This window comes from Aphelocoma coerulescens, chromosome 4A, assembly GCF_041296385.1.
Source record: "Aphelocoma coerulescens isolate FSJ_1873_10779 chromosome 4A, UR_Acoe_1.0, whole genome shotgun sequence".
Taxonomy (NCBI): domain Eukaryota; kingdom Metazoa; phylum Chordata; class Aves; order Passeriformes; family Corvidae; genus Aphelocoma; species Aphelocoma coerulescens.
This window is the reverse complement of record NC_091018.1, coordinates 9,054,494-9,070,345: the sequence shown is the minus strand read 5'-3', so window position 1 is coordinate 9,070,345 and position 15,852 is coordinate 9,054,494. Positions and strand designations below refer to the sequence as shown.

At 48.8% G+C, this 15,852-nt stretch overlaps 1 long non-coding RNA gene across 1 annotated transcript; it reads right to left on the bottom strand.

The window, feature by feature from the left end:
* Nucleotides 1–8,745: 8,745 nt before the first annotated feature.
* LOC138110209 (uncharacterized) lies at nucleotides 8,746–11,203 on the bottom strand. Its single transcript, XR_011150827.1, has 2 exons — nucleotides 11,126–11,203; nucleotides 8,746–9,812 (listed from the first exon to the last, which is right to left on the bottom strand). It is a non-coding gene; the product is annotated as an uncharacterized lncRNA (long non-coding RNA).
* Between the last annotated feature and the right edge of the window lie 4,649 nt (nucleotides 11,204–15,852).

Here is a 15,852-nt window from a genome sequence, read left to right as displayed (position 1 = left end):
CCACCCACCTTTGTTCATTCACGACACCTCAGAGTTGTCTTTAACCTATGATTCGTCATTGGGCAGTGAAGCAGAGGAGGCTTTGGCCCCAGGTCGTAAAGCAGCTGTAGCCGGGCAGCGAAAGAAAAGGCTGCTCCAGTCTCGCCCCTGGACCTTCCCGGACTGCACTGTGACAGTGCATCTGACCCACTACAACTGTTTCTGGGAGTCATTTAAGATGCAGGCTCTGGAGGAGGGAGATTGGGATTTATTGGAAACACTGGGAATGCCAAGCAGAGTTGAGGATCTGAGAGTAATCGGGAAGCTGTTACACTGCATCCACAGGCTGTGCCAGTAAGTTCAGGATGGTAGTGATGCCCTGAATGGGGAGATCCAAGCTTTCCCAGTGTATTAAGGCGCTCTCAAATTCAGGTCAGCGTGATAAGCATAAGGTAATTGCCTGGAAGGTTGCACAGGATCTACAATCCAAGGTTGTACAACATGGGCTCGGTTCTGCTGAGGTTATGCAAATAATAAGTGTGATAAATACAGATTTGCTTGCTCCATTTGATATCAGGCACTTAGGTCAAATCCTATTTCAACCTGTACAATGTGCAGTTTTTGAAAACACTTGGAGAAAGCTGGCTGACAAGGCTGCATTAGGGAATATGCAGCTCCCTGCTGCCGATCCTAGACTTGCAGTGGGAACGGATGCTCTTATGGGGACTGGTCCCTTCTCTGAGCCCAATATTCAGGGTGCCTTTCCCTCTAGCGTCCTGCAGCAAGCTCAATTGGTCAGCATGCCTGCCCCGTTGAAAACCATAGAGCTGTCTGCTCCTAGAAAGCGATATACTGAAATAGTTCAAGGGAGATCAGAGTCATACCTCTCTTTCGTAGAAAAACTTGCTGCTTCTCTCGAGAAGCAGGTTGACGATAATGGGTTAAGGTTCTTGTTGTTAAAGCAGTTAGTGAGAGGTAACGCAAACAAAGAGTGCAGAAAAATCATAGATGCCTTACCAGGAGAACCTGAAGTAAAAGATATGTTGAGGCCTGCTCTAAGGTGGGATCTGAGAACCAGAAAAGGTCTGCTTTGGCTGCATTCCTGCAGCCTGTTCACGCATCTTCTGGTCATGAACCAAAGCAACCCAAACAGGCGAAAAAACGGAAGCGGCCTAAGCCGAGCCAAAAAGAGAACACACCGATCCCCAGTGCAAGAGGTGTGGCAGGACAGGGCATTGATCGGACTATTGTAGATCTCTGACTCATGCCAACGGTTGGCCTTTGTGGGGAAACTTCTGCCAGGGTGCAAGGAGGGGGAATTGCTCTCCGATGCAGTTGCTCCCCCAGAAGCTTCCCTTCAGTCTTCGTCTTTCGGAGAACACGATGGTGGCATGCAGCGGAGGAGAGAAGAACAGAGTGCACCGGTGAGTCTGGTGGTGCTTATGTGCGGAAGGCGAAGGTGCAGCCCAGCACTGGCTTCTACTTCTCGGGCCGTTCTCCAGGAGAGCAGCTGCTGGAGGCTGCCAACGGAGCTGCAAGAATGAAAGCAAGGTGGGCATCTGTCTTAGAAGAAAGGCACAGAGCCACAGTGTGATTTACGATTTCCGAAGGCTGCTTGGAGAGGGGTGCTTTAGGAAAGCCTTCTGCTTTGACGCCTGGTCCTGGCTGAGCTCTAGCTGCAAGGGACTCTGCAACGCTGAACAACTAGGAAAGTGCCTATGTCCATGCTATGGGATGAAGCGCTACGGGTGCGCCTTGCTTTCTGGAGCAGCGAGAATGCTCTCAGCCGCCTTGGATTGTGAGCAAGCCCTTGTTGGACTTGGGCAATTCGGTGCACTGCACACGCAAGCCCGGTGCTCTGCGGCTTCATTTTTTGCCTTAAGTAGTCTGGACTGAAGAGAAACCCAGCAACGGCAGTGAACTTTGCCGCTTTTCCATGAGCATGCTGCACCCACCCCCGGTGTACTGTGCACGGTTTCTTTGCTCAGCTCGAGCTACAAGGACACTCTTTCCGTTTTGCTGAGTCCACGCTGCCCATGCAGCTCTCACTCAGCGAAGTGCGCCGGGGAGAAGCACTTGCTGGAGAAGTCTTTCAATGTGCAAGGCTTTGAGCGCAGCACCACAATCGGGACACGAAGAGGGCTGAAGAAGAACGTGATTCTTTCTTGACACTTTTCTCCTGTGAGAGACGTCTACCGAAGATCTTTGCTCCTTGCCAGACTGCAGTGTGCACCAGTGTACACTCTGGCCGAGAAGGAGCGGGCAGACAGCACCACCATCTGACGGGCACTATGCAGGTTGTGACGGAAAGCATCCTGCCCCTGGAAGGCACTGGCAGCTATGAGTTCACATGAGTGTCAGGGGCAAATGCCAGGCGAGCTTGTCGTCCTGGCATGGTTCTCTGTGCAAGATGCAGGCAAGAAGCTTTCCCATTCCATTTGGACGACCAGAGAGGCAGAATGTGGTGGCACGTAGCGCTTAGAACCTGGGCAGGGCCCAGGAGAGTTTTGGCAGAAGCAGTGCGCTGCAGCACTTCGCTGCTGGGCACAGTGCTCCAGGTGAGAAGCAGAGGACTGTCCGCCTCTGGGAGAACGAAGGTACGGCGCGTTCGAAAAGGCAAAGAACGAAGCCGCGGAGCGCTGGGCTCGCATGCTCGTCATACTGATGCCTTTTTGTGGTCTTAAAATCAAGAGTCATACACGGTTAGAAGGGGAAAAGGGATTTTACCTTGGTATTTATTTTAAGGATCCTTAGGTGTACACATCCAGGTCATGTGCATTGAAATGCACCCCGCTGAATCTATGCCCCAAAAGATCGGGTATAACATTATAGGTTTTACTAATTAGCATATCTATCAAAGATTCCCCAATGAGAGGCTCAAGTGAGCCCCCCTCCCCAAGGAGCCTTCCCCTGGATGGTTCTATCTTAGTTTACAGAACGTGTTCTGGAGAGGACCTTGGGGTCTGGGGCACACTGATCTCTAGCTACGAAGCTTCTAAAATGTTTAGTCTCTTAGCTTGACAAACAAGTCTAAGAATGAAGGGAAAAAGCACTAGGAATACAGAAGTTGTAAAAAGGTATACAGGGATATAAAAGAAACTGCAAAAAATCTTCATGGCATCATTTCCCTCCTTTTAGAGACTAACAAAACTCTACTTTGTCTAGTCTCTATTCTTTACCCGCAGAACCGGTTTACACAACTGGCCGCTCCACAGGCTATGACACAGATAATAACTACAATTACAGCTATTATGAATATTTCTTTTATTCAGGCCTAGTTTGGTAACCATGAGGTGAGGGTATCAAAAATATGACTAAATTTTATGGTGTTATTTCTAGAAACTACTTCATGTAAAATTTGAGTTCTTTTCCGAATTTAATCTAAATTTTTCTTAATTCTTCCATTAAAATGCCAATCAATGGCCAGTGACCCCTCCCATCTAGGGGCGGTAACTGAGTACAGATCCAGCAATTGCTCTTATTAAGAATTTTGGACACATTTTGGACCACAATCTTATGCAAATCATGGGGTGAACCCTGAACCATGGTTACTAGTTGGGCAAACAGCAAACATGTAAAAAACAGTTTAAACTGCATCTTTCTGATTTGTATCAGTCTCTGTCTTCTTGGTGATTTTGGGAGCAGAATCTTTCTTCACCCTGGAGTAGTGAATCCACGGTCCCTTGCCAGCAACCTTGACTGCAGTAGAAGTGGTCAGCAAAACTTGGAATGGTCCCTTCCACCTGGCTTGCAAGGGGTCACTGTCCCACCACTTGATGTAGACCCAGTCTCCAGGCTGGAATGGATGAGCAGGTGTATCCAATCCTATTGGTTTGGATAACACGACAAATCTCTGGAGCTTCTGCAAAGGGGAACTCAGAGCCATTAAATACTTCTGCAAATCATTTTTACCTCTCATATGAATTTCCCCCGGGATATGTGGAACCTGGTATGGCCTGCCATATAATATTTCATAGGGACTTATGTTGTCCCTTCGCCTTGGCTGTATGTGGACTCTCAGCAAGCCTATAGGCAGGGCTTGAACTCATGTCATGGATGTCTCTCGACAAATCTTGCAAATCTGGGTTTTGAGGGTCCCATTAATGCGTTCAACTTTGCCACTTGCCTGGGGCCTATATGGTGCGTGCAGGTCCCAGGTAAGTCCCAAAATCCCGCTAACTTCCCCAACCACTGTTGCAACAAAATGTGGTCTCCTATCTGATGACATTCCCAAAGGAACCCCAACCATCCTATCTGATGACATTCCCAAAGGAATCCCAGGTAAGTCCCAAAATCCCGCTAACTTCCCCAACCACTGTTGCAACAAAATGTGGTCTCCTATCTGATGACATTCCCAAGGGAACCCCAACTCTTGGTATTATATGATTGAGCAAAGCTTTCATTACTTCTTTTGCTGTGTTGGTGCGACAGGGGAAAGCCTCAGGCCATCCACTGAAGGTGTCAACCAGTACCAGTATATACTTGCATCTCTCTTTGCGTGGCACCTCAGCAAAATCTATTTGCCAATAATCTTCTGGGAGATCTCCTGTCTTTGTCACTCCTAACACAACTCTGTTGCTTGTGTCAGGGTTGTTTTTACAGCAGGTTTCACACTTGCTTGTTACAGATTGTACAATATCAGTCATCCCTCTCCCTATTACTACTTTCCTCAAATGTTTTAAAAGATTTTCTGTTCCCCAATGGGTACTTTCATGCTCTAGTTGGGCTATTTCCCGAAGGATCAGGGGTGGAACTATGACTTGTCCTACCAGGGTAACAGCCCCACCCACCTTCTTTGATTTCAGCCTTAAGGAACTTAATTAATTTGTGATCCCTCTGATCGTATGTTGGGGTAAATGATGACAAATCTATCTCTTTCTGTGGTACCACTGCAAAAATGCCCTTCTCTGCAATCTCCCTGGCTGTTTCGTCAGCAAAACGATTTCCCAGTTCAGGGGCTGTTATCCCTTTTTGATGACCCTTGCAATGCATGATAGCCACTTCCGTAGGCTTCCAAATGCTCTGTGAAAGTGCAAGAATCTGTTTAGCATGCTTAACCTCATTACCTTGAGCAGTCAACAGGCTACGTTCCTTCCAAATAGCTCCGTGGGCATGCACAACACTGAAGGCATATTTGGAATCAGTCCATATGTTTACCTTCTTCCCCTCGCTCAGTTCTAGAGCTCTCGTTAGTGCAATGAGTTCAGCTTTCTGTGATGATACATCTGGAGGCAAGGCTTTTGCCTCAATGATTTTATCTGAGGTGGTTATGGCATAACCAGTCATCCTTCTACCATTTTTCATGAAGCTGCTCCCATCAGTGTACAATTCCCAGTCTGGATCCTTCAAAGGAACATCCTTCAGGTCTGGTCTGCTGGAATAAGTTTCCTCCATTGTCTGCAAAGAATCATGCTCAGGCACATTGCCAAGTAACGTGGATGATAAAAACATTGCAGCGTTTACCACAGAAGTTGTCTAGAGTAACATCAGTTGTTCTAACAACACAGATTGGTATTTGAGCATTCTGCTAGGGGAGAGCCAGTGTCCCCCCTTTTGCTCCAGCACATTTATCACTGCATGGGGTACATACATGACAGTGTGCTGCCCAAGGGTGAATTTACGGGCCTCCTGTATCAGAAGGACTGTTGCTGCCACAGCTTTCAAGCATCCTGGCCAACCCTGGGCTACATTGTCTAGTTGTTTTGAAAAATAGGCCACAGCTCTTCACTGGTCTCCAAGGTGCTGTGCCAGTACCCCCAGCACAACATTCAGTCGCTCATGTGTAAAGAGTTCAAAAGGTTTAGTCAAGTCTGGCAGCCCCAGAGCTGGGGCTGACATCAAGGAATGTTTCAGCTGTTTAAATGCAGCCCTGGCATTCTCTGTCCACACAATTGTCCCTTTTTCAGCTGCTTTAAGGACTTCATATAAAGGTCTTACCAGTAGACCGTAGTTTGATATCCACAGGCGACACCAACCTACCATTGCCAGGAAGGCCTGCATCTCCCTTACGGTATGGGGCTCTGGAAGTCGACAGATGGCTTCCTTCCATTCTCTGCTGAGTTGGTGATGTCCACAGAAAATTTCCAGGCCCAGGTATACTACTGTTTCCCTGGCAACCTGTGCCTTCTCTTTCGAGACCTGATACCCACTTTGGCCTAAAAAGTTCAACAGACTTACAGTGAGCTCGATACAGTCATCTTGTATCTTGGCCACTATCAAGATGTCATCAACATACTGGAGAACCGCTCCCCCTGCTTCTTGTTTCCTCCAGTCCTCAAGCTCCTTTGCCAGCTGGTTTCCGAATATGGTCGGGCTGTTTTTGAATCCTTGTGGTAAAACTGTCCAGGTGAGCTGGGTCTTTCTCCCTGTTACAGGATTCTCCCACTCAAAAGCAAAAAGTTCTTGGCTATTCTTATGCACAGGAATGCAGAAAAAGGCATCCTTGAGATCTAAACCAGTGAACCATCCTAATTCATGCAGATAAAGCAGCTTTGTTGACCATTTCTCTCTCTGTTTTATTCAATAGTTCATCTAGCATAACATTTAGATCACTTCAGTCTTTGGGTTTTGGGATTTTATGGCCATTTTTACATGCATAGCTACTCTCTCTGGGTTGTCCCTGTACTTCCCAATTGAGTTTTTCCACTGCTGTAATTCTCTGAGGGAAAATAGTGTCTTTATATGACTCCTTGATTTCCCACAGCCTGTCTCAGAGGTGCTTCTAATGCAAGTTCTTCCTCCCCCCCTTTATCTGTTTTGGACCTTGTGTGTGTAGCGACAGGACTGACTGTTTTCATAGCTTCTCGGGCTATCCTAACCCTTCTACCACCCTCCCCATGAGAACCATCTGTATCAGAATCATCCCATTCACTTTTAACTGAAATTGCTTCATTGGTTTTAAAGATTGGTCCAGCCGAATGTTGCTCAGGAACTGTCTCACTTTTTGCGGCAGTGGAGGGGTAGGGAGGCAGGGGCTGCAAGCAGCTTCTTTCGTCCCTAGCTCTGCATGAGCTGCCTGGGTCGAGGCCATCCTGTCTGCCCTCAGCTTTAACATTGGCCACGCCACAGGGTGGGGAGAGTGAGCGGCACCTCCTGTCGCTGGCTCAGAAACTTGCGGTTCTCTGTATTGGGGAATGCCGCCGCAATTGCCCGTGTCCATTTCTGCCTTCACTTTTGTGTTCAGGGTACTCGGGGAAAGGTGGCCAGCTTGCCCCTTCCCTTCCCCCTTCCCCCTTCCCCGTCTCTGCCTCTGGAAAAATCAGGGGGCACCTTCTCTGCCTCTGGGGTGGTCAGGGGGCGATGGCCAGTCCACCCCTTCTCTGCCTCTGGAAAAGTCAGGGGGCGGTGACGTACCTGCCCCTTCTCCGCCTCTGGGGCGGTCAGGGGGTGGTGGCATACCCGCATCTCTCCCACCTCCATGCCCGCCCTCCGCCCCTGGCGAGGCTGCAGGGGGGGAGGCCCTGCGCCGCTCCGCTGGCTTGGAGCTGGCTGCTCGCTCCCTCCCCCACCCCCGCTCGGACAGCAGCGGCGGCAGCAGAGGCGGCGGAGCCACTGCCCCTCCACCTCCCGCCCCCGCCCGTGCGGGCTGCCTCGGCGGTTGAACAGGGTGGGGAGACCCCCCCCCCCCCATCACGCAAAGCTGGGCCCATCATATCTAGATCTGTCCTATCGATTTCTCTGTCCGTATTAGTATGCAAGTCAGCTTGCTGCGGCTTTTTCTTCTCCTTTGTCCTCCTCAAAGTCATTTCTATATTACTTTTGTCTACTACATATGCTCCTTCCCTGTTCAGATACACAGTAAAAAGTTCTGCATATCTTAGTTCATCAAACCCACGTAATGATCTCAATTCTGCCATCAGGTCAGTAATGATGTTACTTTCCAAACTCCCATAGCGAGGCCAATTTCCTTGACTTAATTTTAAAGTCAGCCAAACCCGTGTGGACAGTCTGATCAAATCTTGGGTGTCCAAACTAGTTTCTCACCCTGTCAGCCATCTCCAGTGTTTTATTATCAACTCCAGTGGGCTGTTAGGAGGGATTTTTTCATTCACACCACTCATGCTTGCTCACAGACAGAAAAACTCTGCCAGAAGGAAGCTCTTAACTCCGGAATTCAGCCTGAAATCTGGCTTCAGAATTCCGATTTCCCAGGCAGTTTATCTAGGTTACTACACAAACACTTCAAAACAGCACTTTAAAATACTAAAAAGCAACTAGTTTCAGCAAGCAGTAAATGCGCGCACGAAAATCTGGTCTCAAAAGGATTCAAGCCCACAACTTCCCGACGTACCAACCAACCAACCAACCAACCAACCAACCAACCAACCTCTGAGCCACTCCTGCGGCTGCGTAGGGTGCAGCCTCTGGGCTCCTGTGGACTCCACGGAGGGCGTCCCCTCCTTTCCACAGTTTGCAGGGGAAAAGTTTAAACTTTCCCCTTTCGTGGGCTTCTATGCACCCAACCTTTCCAACCCCCTTGGAGATCTCCTTCCCTAGTGCTAGCACCGTCTCGGTAATATCAATGCCCTTTTCACTCACCTCTTACCATGCTTCTGCCTTTCTGTGCTGGGTCCTAAAGTCCTGGTCACAGTCTTAGATTGCTGCTCCGGCCCCTCTGTAATTTGCCAGCAAAGAGAGGGGCAAAGCAAGATGTTTTCCAACCCAAGACTGCAAGTTTCAAGGTATTTAGGGTCCCTTCGTGGCCAGCAACTGATGCCTTTTCCTGGTCTTAAAATCAAGAGTCATACACGGTCAGAAGGGGAAAAGGGATTTTACCTTGGTATTTATTTTAAGGATCCTTAGGTGCACACATCCAGGTCATGTGCATTGAAATGCACCCCGCTGAATCTATGCCCCAAAAGATCAGGTATAACATTATAGGTTTTACTAATTAGCATATCTATCAAAGATTCCCCAATGAGAGGCTCAAGTGAGCCCCCCTCCCCAAGGAGCCTTCCCCTGGATGGTTCTATCTTAGTTTGCAGAATGTGTTCTGGAGAGGACCTTGGGGTCTGGGGCACACTGATCCCTAGCTAGGAAGCTTCTAAAATGTTTAGTCTCTTAGCTTGACAAACAAGTCCAAGAATGTAGGGAAAAAGCACTAGGAATACAGATGTTGTAAAAAGGTATAACAGGGGTATAAAAGAAATGGCAAAAAATCTTCATGGCATCAGTACGGGCTGCAAGACAAGTCTGGCTGCCACTCTCCTGCCTGCTGAATTCACATCATAGCCTTGGGAAGGAGGAAGTTCCATGGCAGTTACCCGTGCTGCTGATGGCCAGTCCTCTTGCAGCTCTCTGTGGAAGCAATTGTGCTTCCCTTCAGTCTCCGTCTTTTGGAGAACACGATGGTAGCATGCAGCGGAGGAGGGAAGTACAGAGTGCACTGGTGAGTCTGGTGGTGCTTACGTGCAGAAGGCGAAGGTGCAGCCCAGCACTGGCTTCTACTTCTCGGGCCATTCTCCAGGAGAGCAGCTGCTGGAGGCTGCCAAGGGATCTGCAAGATTGAAAGCAGGGTGGGCGTCTGTCTTAGAAGAAAGGCACAGAGCCACAGTGTGATTTGCGATTTCCAAAGGCTGCTTGGAGAAGGGGTGCTTTAGGGAACGCCTTCTGCTTTGACGCCTGCTCCTGGCTGAGCTCTAGCTGCAGGGACTCTGCAACGCTGAACAACTAGGAAAGTGCCTATGTCCATGCTATGGGATGAAGCGCTACGGCTGTGCCTTGCTTTCTGGAGCAGCGAGAATGCTCTCAGCCGACTCGGATTGTGAACGAGCCCTTGCTGAATTCGGTGCACTGCACATGCAAGCCCAGTGTTCTGCGGCTTCATTCTTCACCTGTGGGAAATCACAAAAGGTGGTAAGGATTTTAGGTGTGAGAAATAGAAGCAGGCCTCAGGAAATAAAGCACGGGATTTAGAATTCAGCTTTGCTTGGGAAAATTAGAAGGGGATACAATTATAAGCAGCAAGGACATTAAAAGACAATGGCTAGTTCTTAGGCTTGGCCTAGATGGATGTTGAAGTTGCAAAAAGTATATTTTGTTAGGGAGATAAGTTTAAGCTTAATAATGGGATGTTGTATCTTATTATATAAGGCTTAACAAGTAACTGTTGTGTACAATGGCGGTACATGCACTATTACAGACAGGTTAAGACAGATGTCTGTTAGTTTTAGAAGCACACTATTGACCAAAAAGCTTTTAAGAATGCTTTGCAACCAGGGAGTCTGGGGATGTCTCTGTGACAGCGTGAGCTCTGTACCAACTGTATCTCAACTCTGGATGTGAGACTGATGAACTAATAAAAGCTCGTGGAATGCTGGTCCAAGCCCCCCGTCCCGTTTGTCGGGGATCACCAGCATAATGGTGCCCAAGTGAGAGGCAGGGGATACGTTTTAGAATCCTCCGGGACTGCTCTGCCAGCCCCTCCAGCCGGAAGTCCCACATGAGGAAAAATAGCTGCTGAAAAGAAGCAGATCTCTCTCTTGAAACGAAAGAACCGCTACGCTTTCGCCTTCCTGGACTCCAGTGTGAGGTGAGAAAGGGCTCCTGTGGGAAACTTAGGGGATGGGACAATATTTGTCCAAAACTAAATGGGACGTTTTTCACTGAATTATGATGCTTTAAAAAGAGAACTCTTACACCAATGTCCAGAGAAAAGAACTGATAGACTTGCTGGTCTGGGTTGATAAAAACTTTCCATCTGTAAACCCAAAATCTACCTTAACCTATGATTTCTGGGACATGGTGAACTGGAAATTATATAATACTTTATCTTTGGACCGGGACGAGACACTAGCAAAGTTATTTCCTACGTGCAGAATACTGATGGAGATTTTTAAAAGCACTGGATGCCAGGGGGAAACTACAGGGACCTCTGAATCTCAAACCATTCCGAGGACTATGCCTGGGCTCCAAACTGACCCCCCAGAATCCTGCCCGCGTGTCTCTGACCAGCAGAGCGTCCCTGCCTTAGCCCCCGCGGACCCCGCCCCTCCTCCCTCGACTCCCTCCCCGTCCTTTCCTGTGTCTCCTCCCACGTCCCTTCCCGGGTGTCATGTCGCGTTTTGCAGCGTCCCTGGAGTCCCCCCGCCATCCGAAAAAGGTCTTCCGACCCCCTCCCCCCCCCCCCCCTCCCTCCATCACTCGCCTTTCACCGCGGTATTCCCAGCCCCCGATGTCCCTAGTTTACAAGGCTATGATTTCCCGGGTTTTAGTACGTCGCAAGCTTACGGCGTCACTGTTTTTCCGCCTTTTCCTCCCTGCGACTCCTCTGTGCCGCGACTCCTCCCTGCCGCTCCTGTCCAGCCCCTGCCACACAGTTCTGACGGTTCAGCCCCGTCAGACCCCGCAAACAGCCTGTTCCGACCCTTGCAGCCAGTTCCCTCCTCCCAAAACTCCTTCGCGGCTTCTTTCGAGCGGGGGGAGCGGTCCGGCTGGCCGCAGTCGAGGGCTCTCCCTCCCCCGGCTCGGCGCTGCTGTCACCGCTTTCTGCTTTGAGTCAGGTTTCGCAGAGCTCGGCTGGACGGCCGGCTGGAGCCCCCGCTGGTGTGGGGGCCGGGCAAAGCTGTACTGGCTTTGTTCCCACGGTCCCCGGAGCGGCTCCGGTCGGTCCCGTCCCGGGGGGCAGCGGTCCCGCCCCGGGACGCAACGGCATCGCCCCTACCCCTGTTTCTACTCCTGCTATCCCTGCCCTGGGACACCGTGCCATGCCTTCTGCCCCCGCCCTTCCCATAGCGGGGCAGAGCTGCGCTGGCCCGGTGCCCATGGCTCCCGGAGCTGTTCTCGCTCCTGGAGCTGCTGGGGGGAGGGGGGAGAGGGAAGGAGGAGGTGTTGCTGCTGAGACACAGACTCAAATACCGAATTCTGAAAGCAATTCAAACCGGGACAGCTATCCTTCGAGCAACCCCATCTTACTACCCACAGGGGCAAGGTTTGAGCTGGCAACTTCAAAATTAATATGCCTTTTAAACAACTTTTGCTATGAACATATTCCTACTGGAGTTACTGGCTTGTCACCACAGAGACAAGACTTTTTAATTACAGGCAAGGACAACAACAGAGATCTCGGACTTTCAGTCCTTCCAGCCATTGTTCCAGCAAGCTGTGATGAAGAGCTGATGATTTTAGCTCTTGCATTCAGTGTTCCCTTGGTCATTCCACCAAAACCACCTATTGTCATTTCATTTGCTTTTCCTGTGAACACCCACAAACAAAATATATGTCAAAAGACTTCATTGCTAACTAACAACGTTGTGTATCCAGCTGTGCCATTTCAGAGCTCTACTCCAGGGACCGAGGTCTTTTGGGTGGAACGCATAAGCTGCAATCGACCGGAGCTGACCTGCAGCCTGACTCACCTGGGCAGGACTGTTAACATCACAGGGATGTCGGACACAGGCGCTGATGTCACTGTAATTTCTCACTCATCCATAAGAAGACTTCGGGTTCCTGGAGATTGCTTCATGATCTAAGGAAGATCAATGAAGTGATCGAAGCAATATGGGACCCCCTCCTACCTGGACTTCCTTCTCTATCAATGATTCCTAGAGATGGGCCTCTCGTCATTGTCGATTTAAAGGACTGTTTTTTCAACACACCGCTTCATCCTAAGGATGCCCCGAGGTTTGCCTTTTCGGTTCCAGCCATCAGTCGAGGGGAACTACTGCAGAGGTATCACTGGAAATCATTGCCTCAAGGGATGAGGAATTCTCCTACAATTTGCCAAATATTTCATTGCACAAGCTCTGTCTCCAGCTCAACAGAAACACCCATGATCCATGATTGTACACAACATGGATGATTTGCTCATCGCAGCACCAGCGCGAGCAGAGATGGAACAAACTTGTGGCAGTGTTGTTGCTGGAGTTCAAAATGCCAGACTGGAAATATCCACATCAAAAAGCCAAGAAATCCCACCTTGGAAATACCTAGGATGGAGGATGACTGAACAGACCATCACACCACCGAAGATACAACTGCGGAGCAGCGTCCACACCTTGCACGGTCTGCAACAGCTTTTGGGAGAAGTTAACTGGGTCAGAGCTATGCTGGGAATTACCAACTGTGAACTTGCCCCACTCTTCGACTTATTACGAGGAGACTGCAACATCAGATCTCCGAGAAGTCTAACACCTCAAGCCCAAGTAGCCCTTGAAAGGGTCACAGATGCTATTCAGAGGAGACAAGCCCATCGTTGTGCTCCAGAAAAACCCTTTTTCCTTGCAGTTTTGGGGGGAAAGTTGCAGCTTTATGGTCTCATTTTTCAATGGGACCCTTCTGAAAGGGATCCTTTGTTAATAACGGAATGAGTTTTTCTTCCTTACAGGTCTCCAAAGACGATTTCTATGACTCTGGAGATGGTTGCACAGATTGTAATTAGAGCCAGCACAAGATTGTTAACTTTGGCAGGCCAAGAATTTTCTGTAATCTATTTGAAAAAAGAGTACCTTGATTGGGCATTGCAAAATTCAGATGACTTACAAAATGCATTGCTAAATTTTTCAGGTGTTTGTTCTATTCACTATCCAGGTCACAAATTGCTGCAAGCTATTACCGCCGCCCTAGGGTATATCACTGTGTCCCGCAGCCGTAGGGAGGAGGAGGAGAGAAGATCCAGCAGGCAGGAATTGTGCAGCAAGATTGATTTATTTAATTATTTTACCAACTCTTTTATAGACTTTTTTTTTCATAGTCTAATTGGACAAAGGACCAGCCCCCCCTTGGGGTGATTGGCTAAAATCCTAAAACATCCATTGTCAAAATATTTTTCTACTAGACCAGAAACAAGACTTTTCAGGGCTGCAGGTGTTTGGTTGTTTACATAATTCTGCTACCTCTTCCATGAGAGAGAAAAGTCTCTCACAGCCTTAGAAAATAGCAAGAAAATCCTTGCTAGCAGCATTTTTGTATCTACAATTCCCCCTTTTTTGTTTGATAAGGTAACAACTCCACTATTAATCCTAAATAGAAATTTACATCAGTTATGAATTCTAAATATGTCCTTAAGGCTTTAACTGTCTGACTCCATAACAAGAAATTTAAAGTTCAGTCTCTGCTTGTGGAAGGACCATCCCAGTCTCTGCTTGTAGAAGGACCATCTGCCTGATGGTCAACATCTTGGTCATCATCAGAAGAGTCATTAGGCTGATGATCTACATTCTGGTCGCCATTTGGATGGTTGGCGTTCTGGTCATCATTTGGAGGTTGCCTGTTCTGCCTCTGGTGCTGTAGGTCAGGGCGAACGCATTTTGAAGGTAGCCACCGTACCCCAGTATCTGTGGAAACGCAAGCATACCCACCACCCCAGACGATATACTCATGTGGGCCTTCCCACTGGTTAGTGAGTAAATTCCGCACCCAGACTTTTGCCTGGGGCAGTTGTATCTCACCTGAAGACTGCAATGAGAGAAAGTGATTCAGAATAACAGGATTATTTGAATTTTGTGGTACCGTAAGGTGATTAATTGTATACAAAGCTTTTTCTAGTCGGCTTCAGTCACCAAATTCAAAGGTTCCTGTGAGAATCATTGAAAAGCCAGGATAACAGCCCTTAATTCAACTAACTAAGCAGAGTCTGACTCGGATTGATGTGTTAGTCAGCCACCGCAAAAGGCAGTGTAGGATACTATGCACCCTTGTGCACAGTGACCCCTGCTAAAAGTTTGTCCCAATCCCTACCCCCCAAGCTGCCAACACGTCCCGTTCCCTAAGGTTAAGGGAAGTGGTAGTAGCATAAGGCCTCATTGTAGCTGTGTGCCCCTCTGAGTCCTTCACCATCACAGACTGTTTGCTTAAATAGCTCTGTGTGGTTCCTCCTAATCCTGCAATGGCCGATCCCACCGGGACTAAAGGCCATGAGGGAGGCCATGCAGAGAAGGAGATTATAGTTACATCAGCACCCATATCAATCAAACCTTGAAGCTGAGTCCGGGGGCGGACGGGCATTTGGCAGGATCAGGGTACGTGTCATCTGTGGCCTTTGGTCAGAGATATCTGCAGTCCAGAAGGCCTGCAGAAGTCCCGTAGATCCACTGCCGTTGTCTTTGTGAGTTTGTTGTTCTATCCTGGGGACACAAGACTTAAAAGGCACTAATTTAGCAAGGCAGGTCTTTTCAGGAATAGTTACAGGGGGGTTTTGGGTGGAGACCGCAGCCCAAATCTGGCCTTTAAAGTCAGCATCAATTACTCCTGAGTGCACTAAGATTCCTTGATGGGCAACGTCAGGTTTTCCCACCAGCATCGCACTGGATCCCTGGGCTAAGGGTCCCTATGTATCCAAGGGAACCTTATAAATACTGCTGGAGTCTAAGACGACCGCAGCTGTGGTGTGGATGTCAAAACCGTCTGATCCCTGGGTGCTGTGTCTAGGGTGGCTGAGTAGGCCTGTGCCTGTACCTGTACCACTCTCTGGGGGAGCGACTGCATCGGAGAGCAATTCCCCCTCCTTGCACCCCAGCGGAAGTTTCCCGACAAAGGCCAACCATCGGCATGAGTCTGGCATCTACAATAGTCCGAACAATGGCCTGGCCTGCCACACCTCTTGCACTGGTGGATCGGTGTGTTTTCTTTTTGGCTCGCCTTAGGCCTGTGAAAAATGAGGCTCACTGTTAGTAAAATTTTAAGAAAAGTTTAATAAAAGGGACAATTAGGAGACAACAGCAAAAAGGGTATTACAGCCGGGTGCTTTGGCAGAGATCCAAAGGCACGCCTGTACATCCAAAAGATCGTCTTTAAAAGTATATCTCTTATTGCATATTCATCACAATCATGCATGATTCATCAATTCTTTGGAGTTTCTGTGTATCATCCCATCAGCCTTATCTTCCTCCTTGGCTCAGTTCCGTCTCTGCTCCCTCCATTAATTCTTCTCTCTGG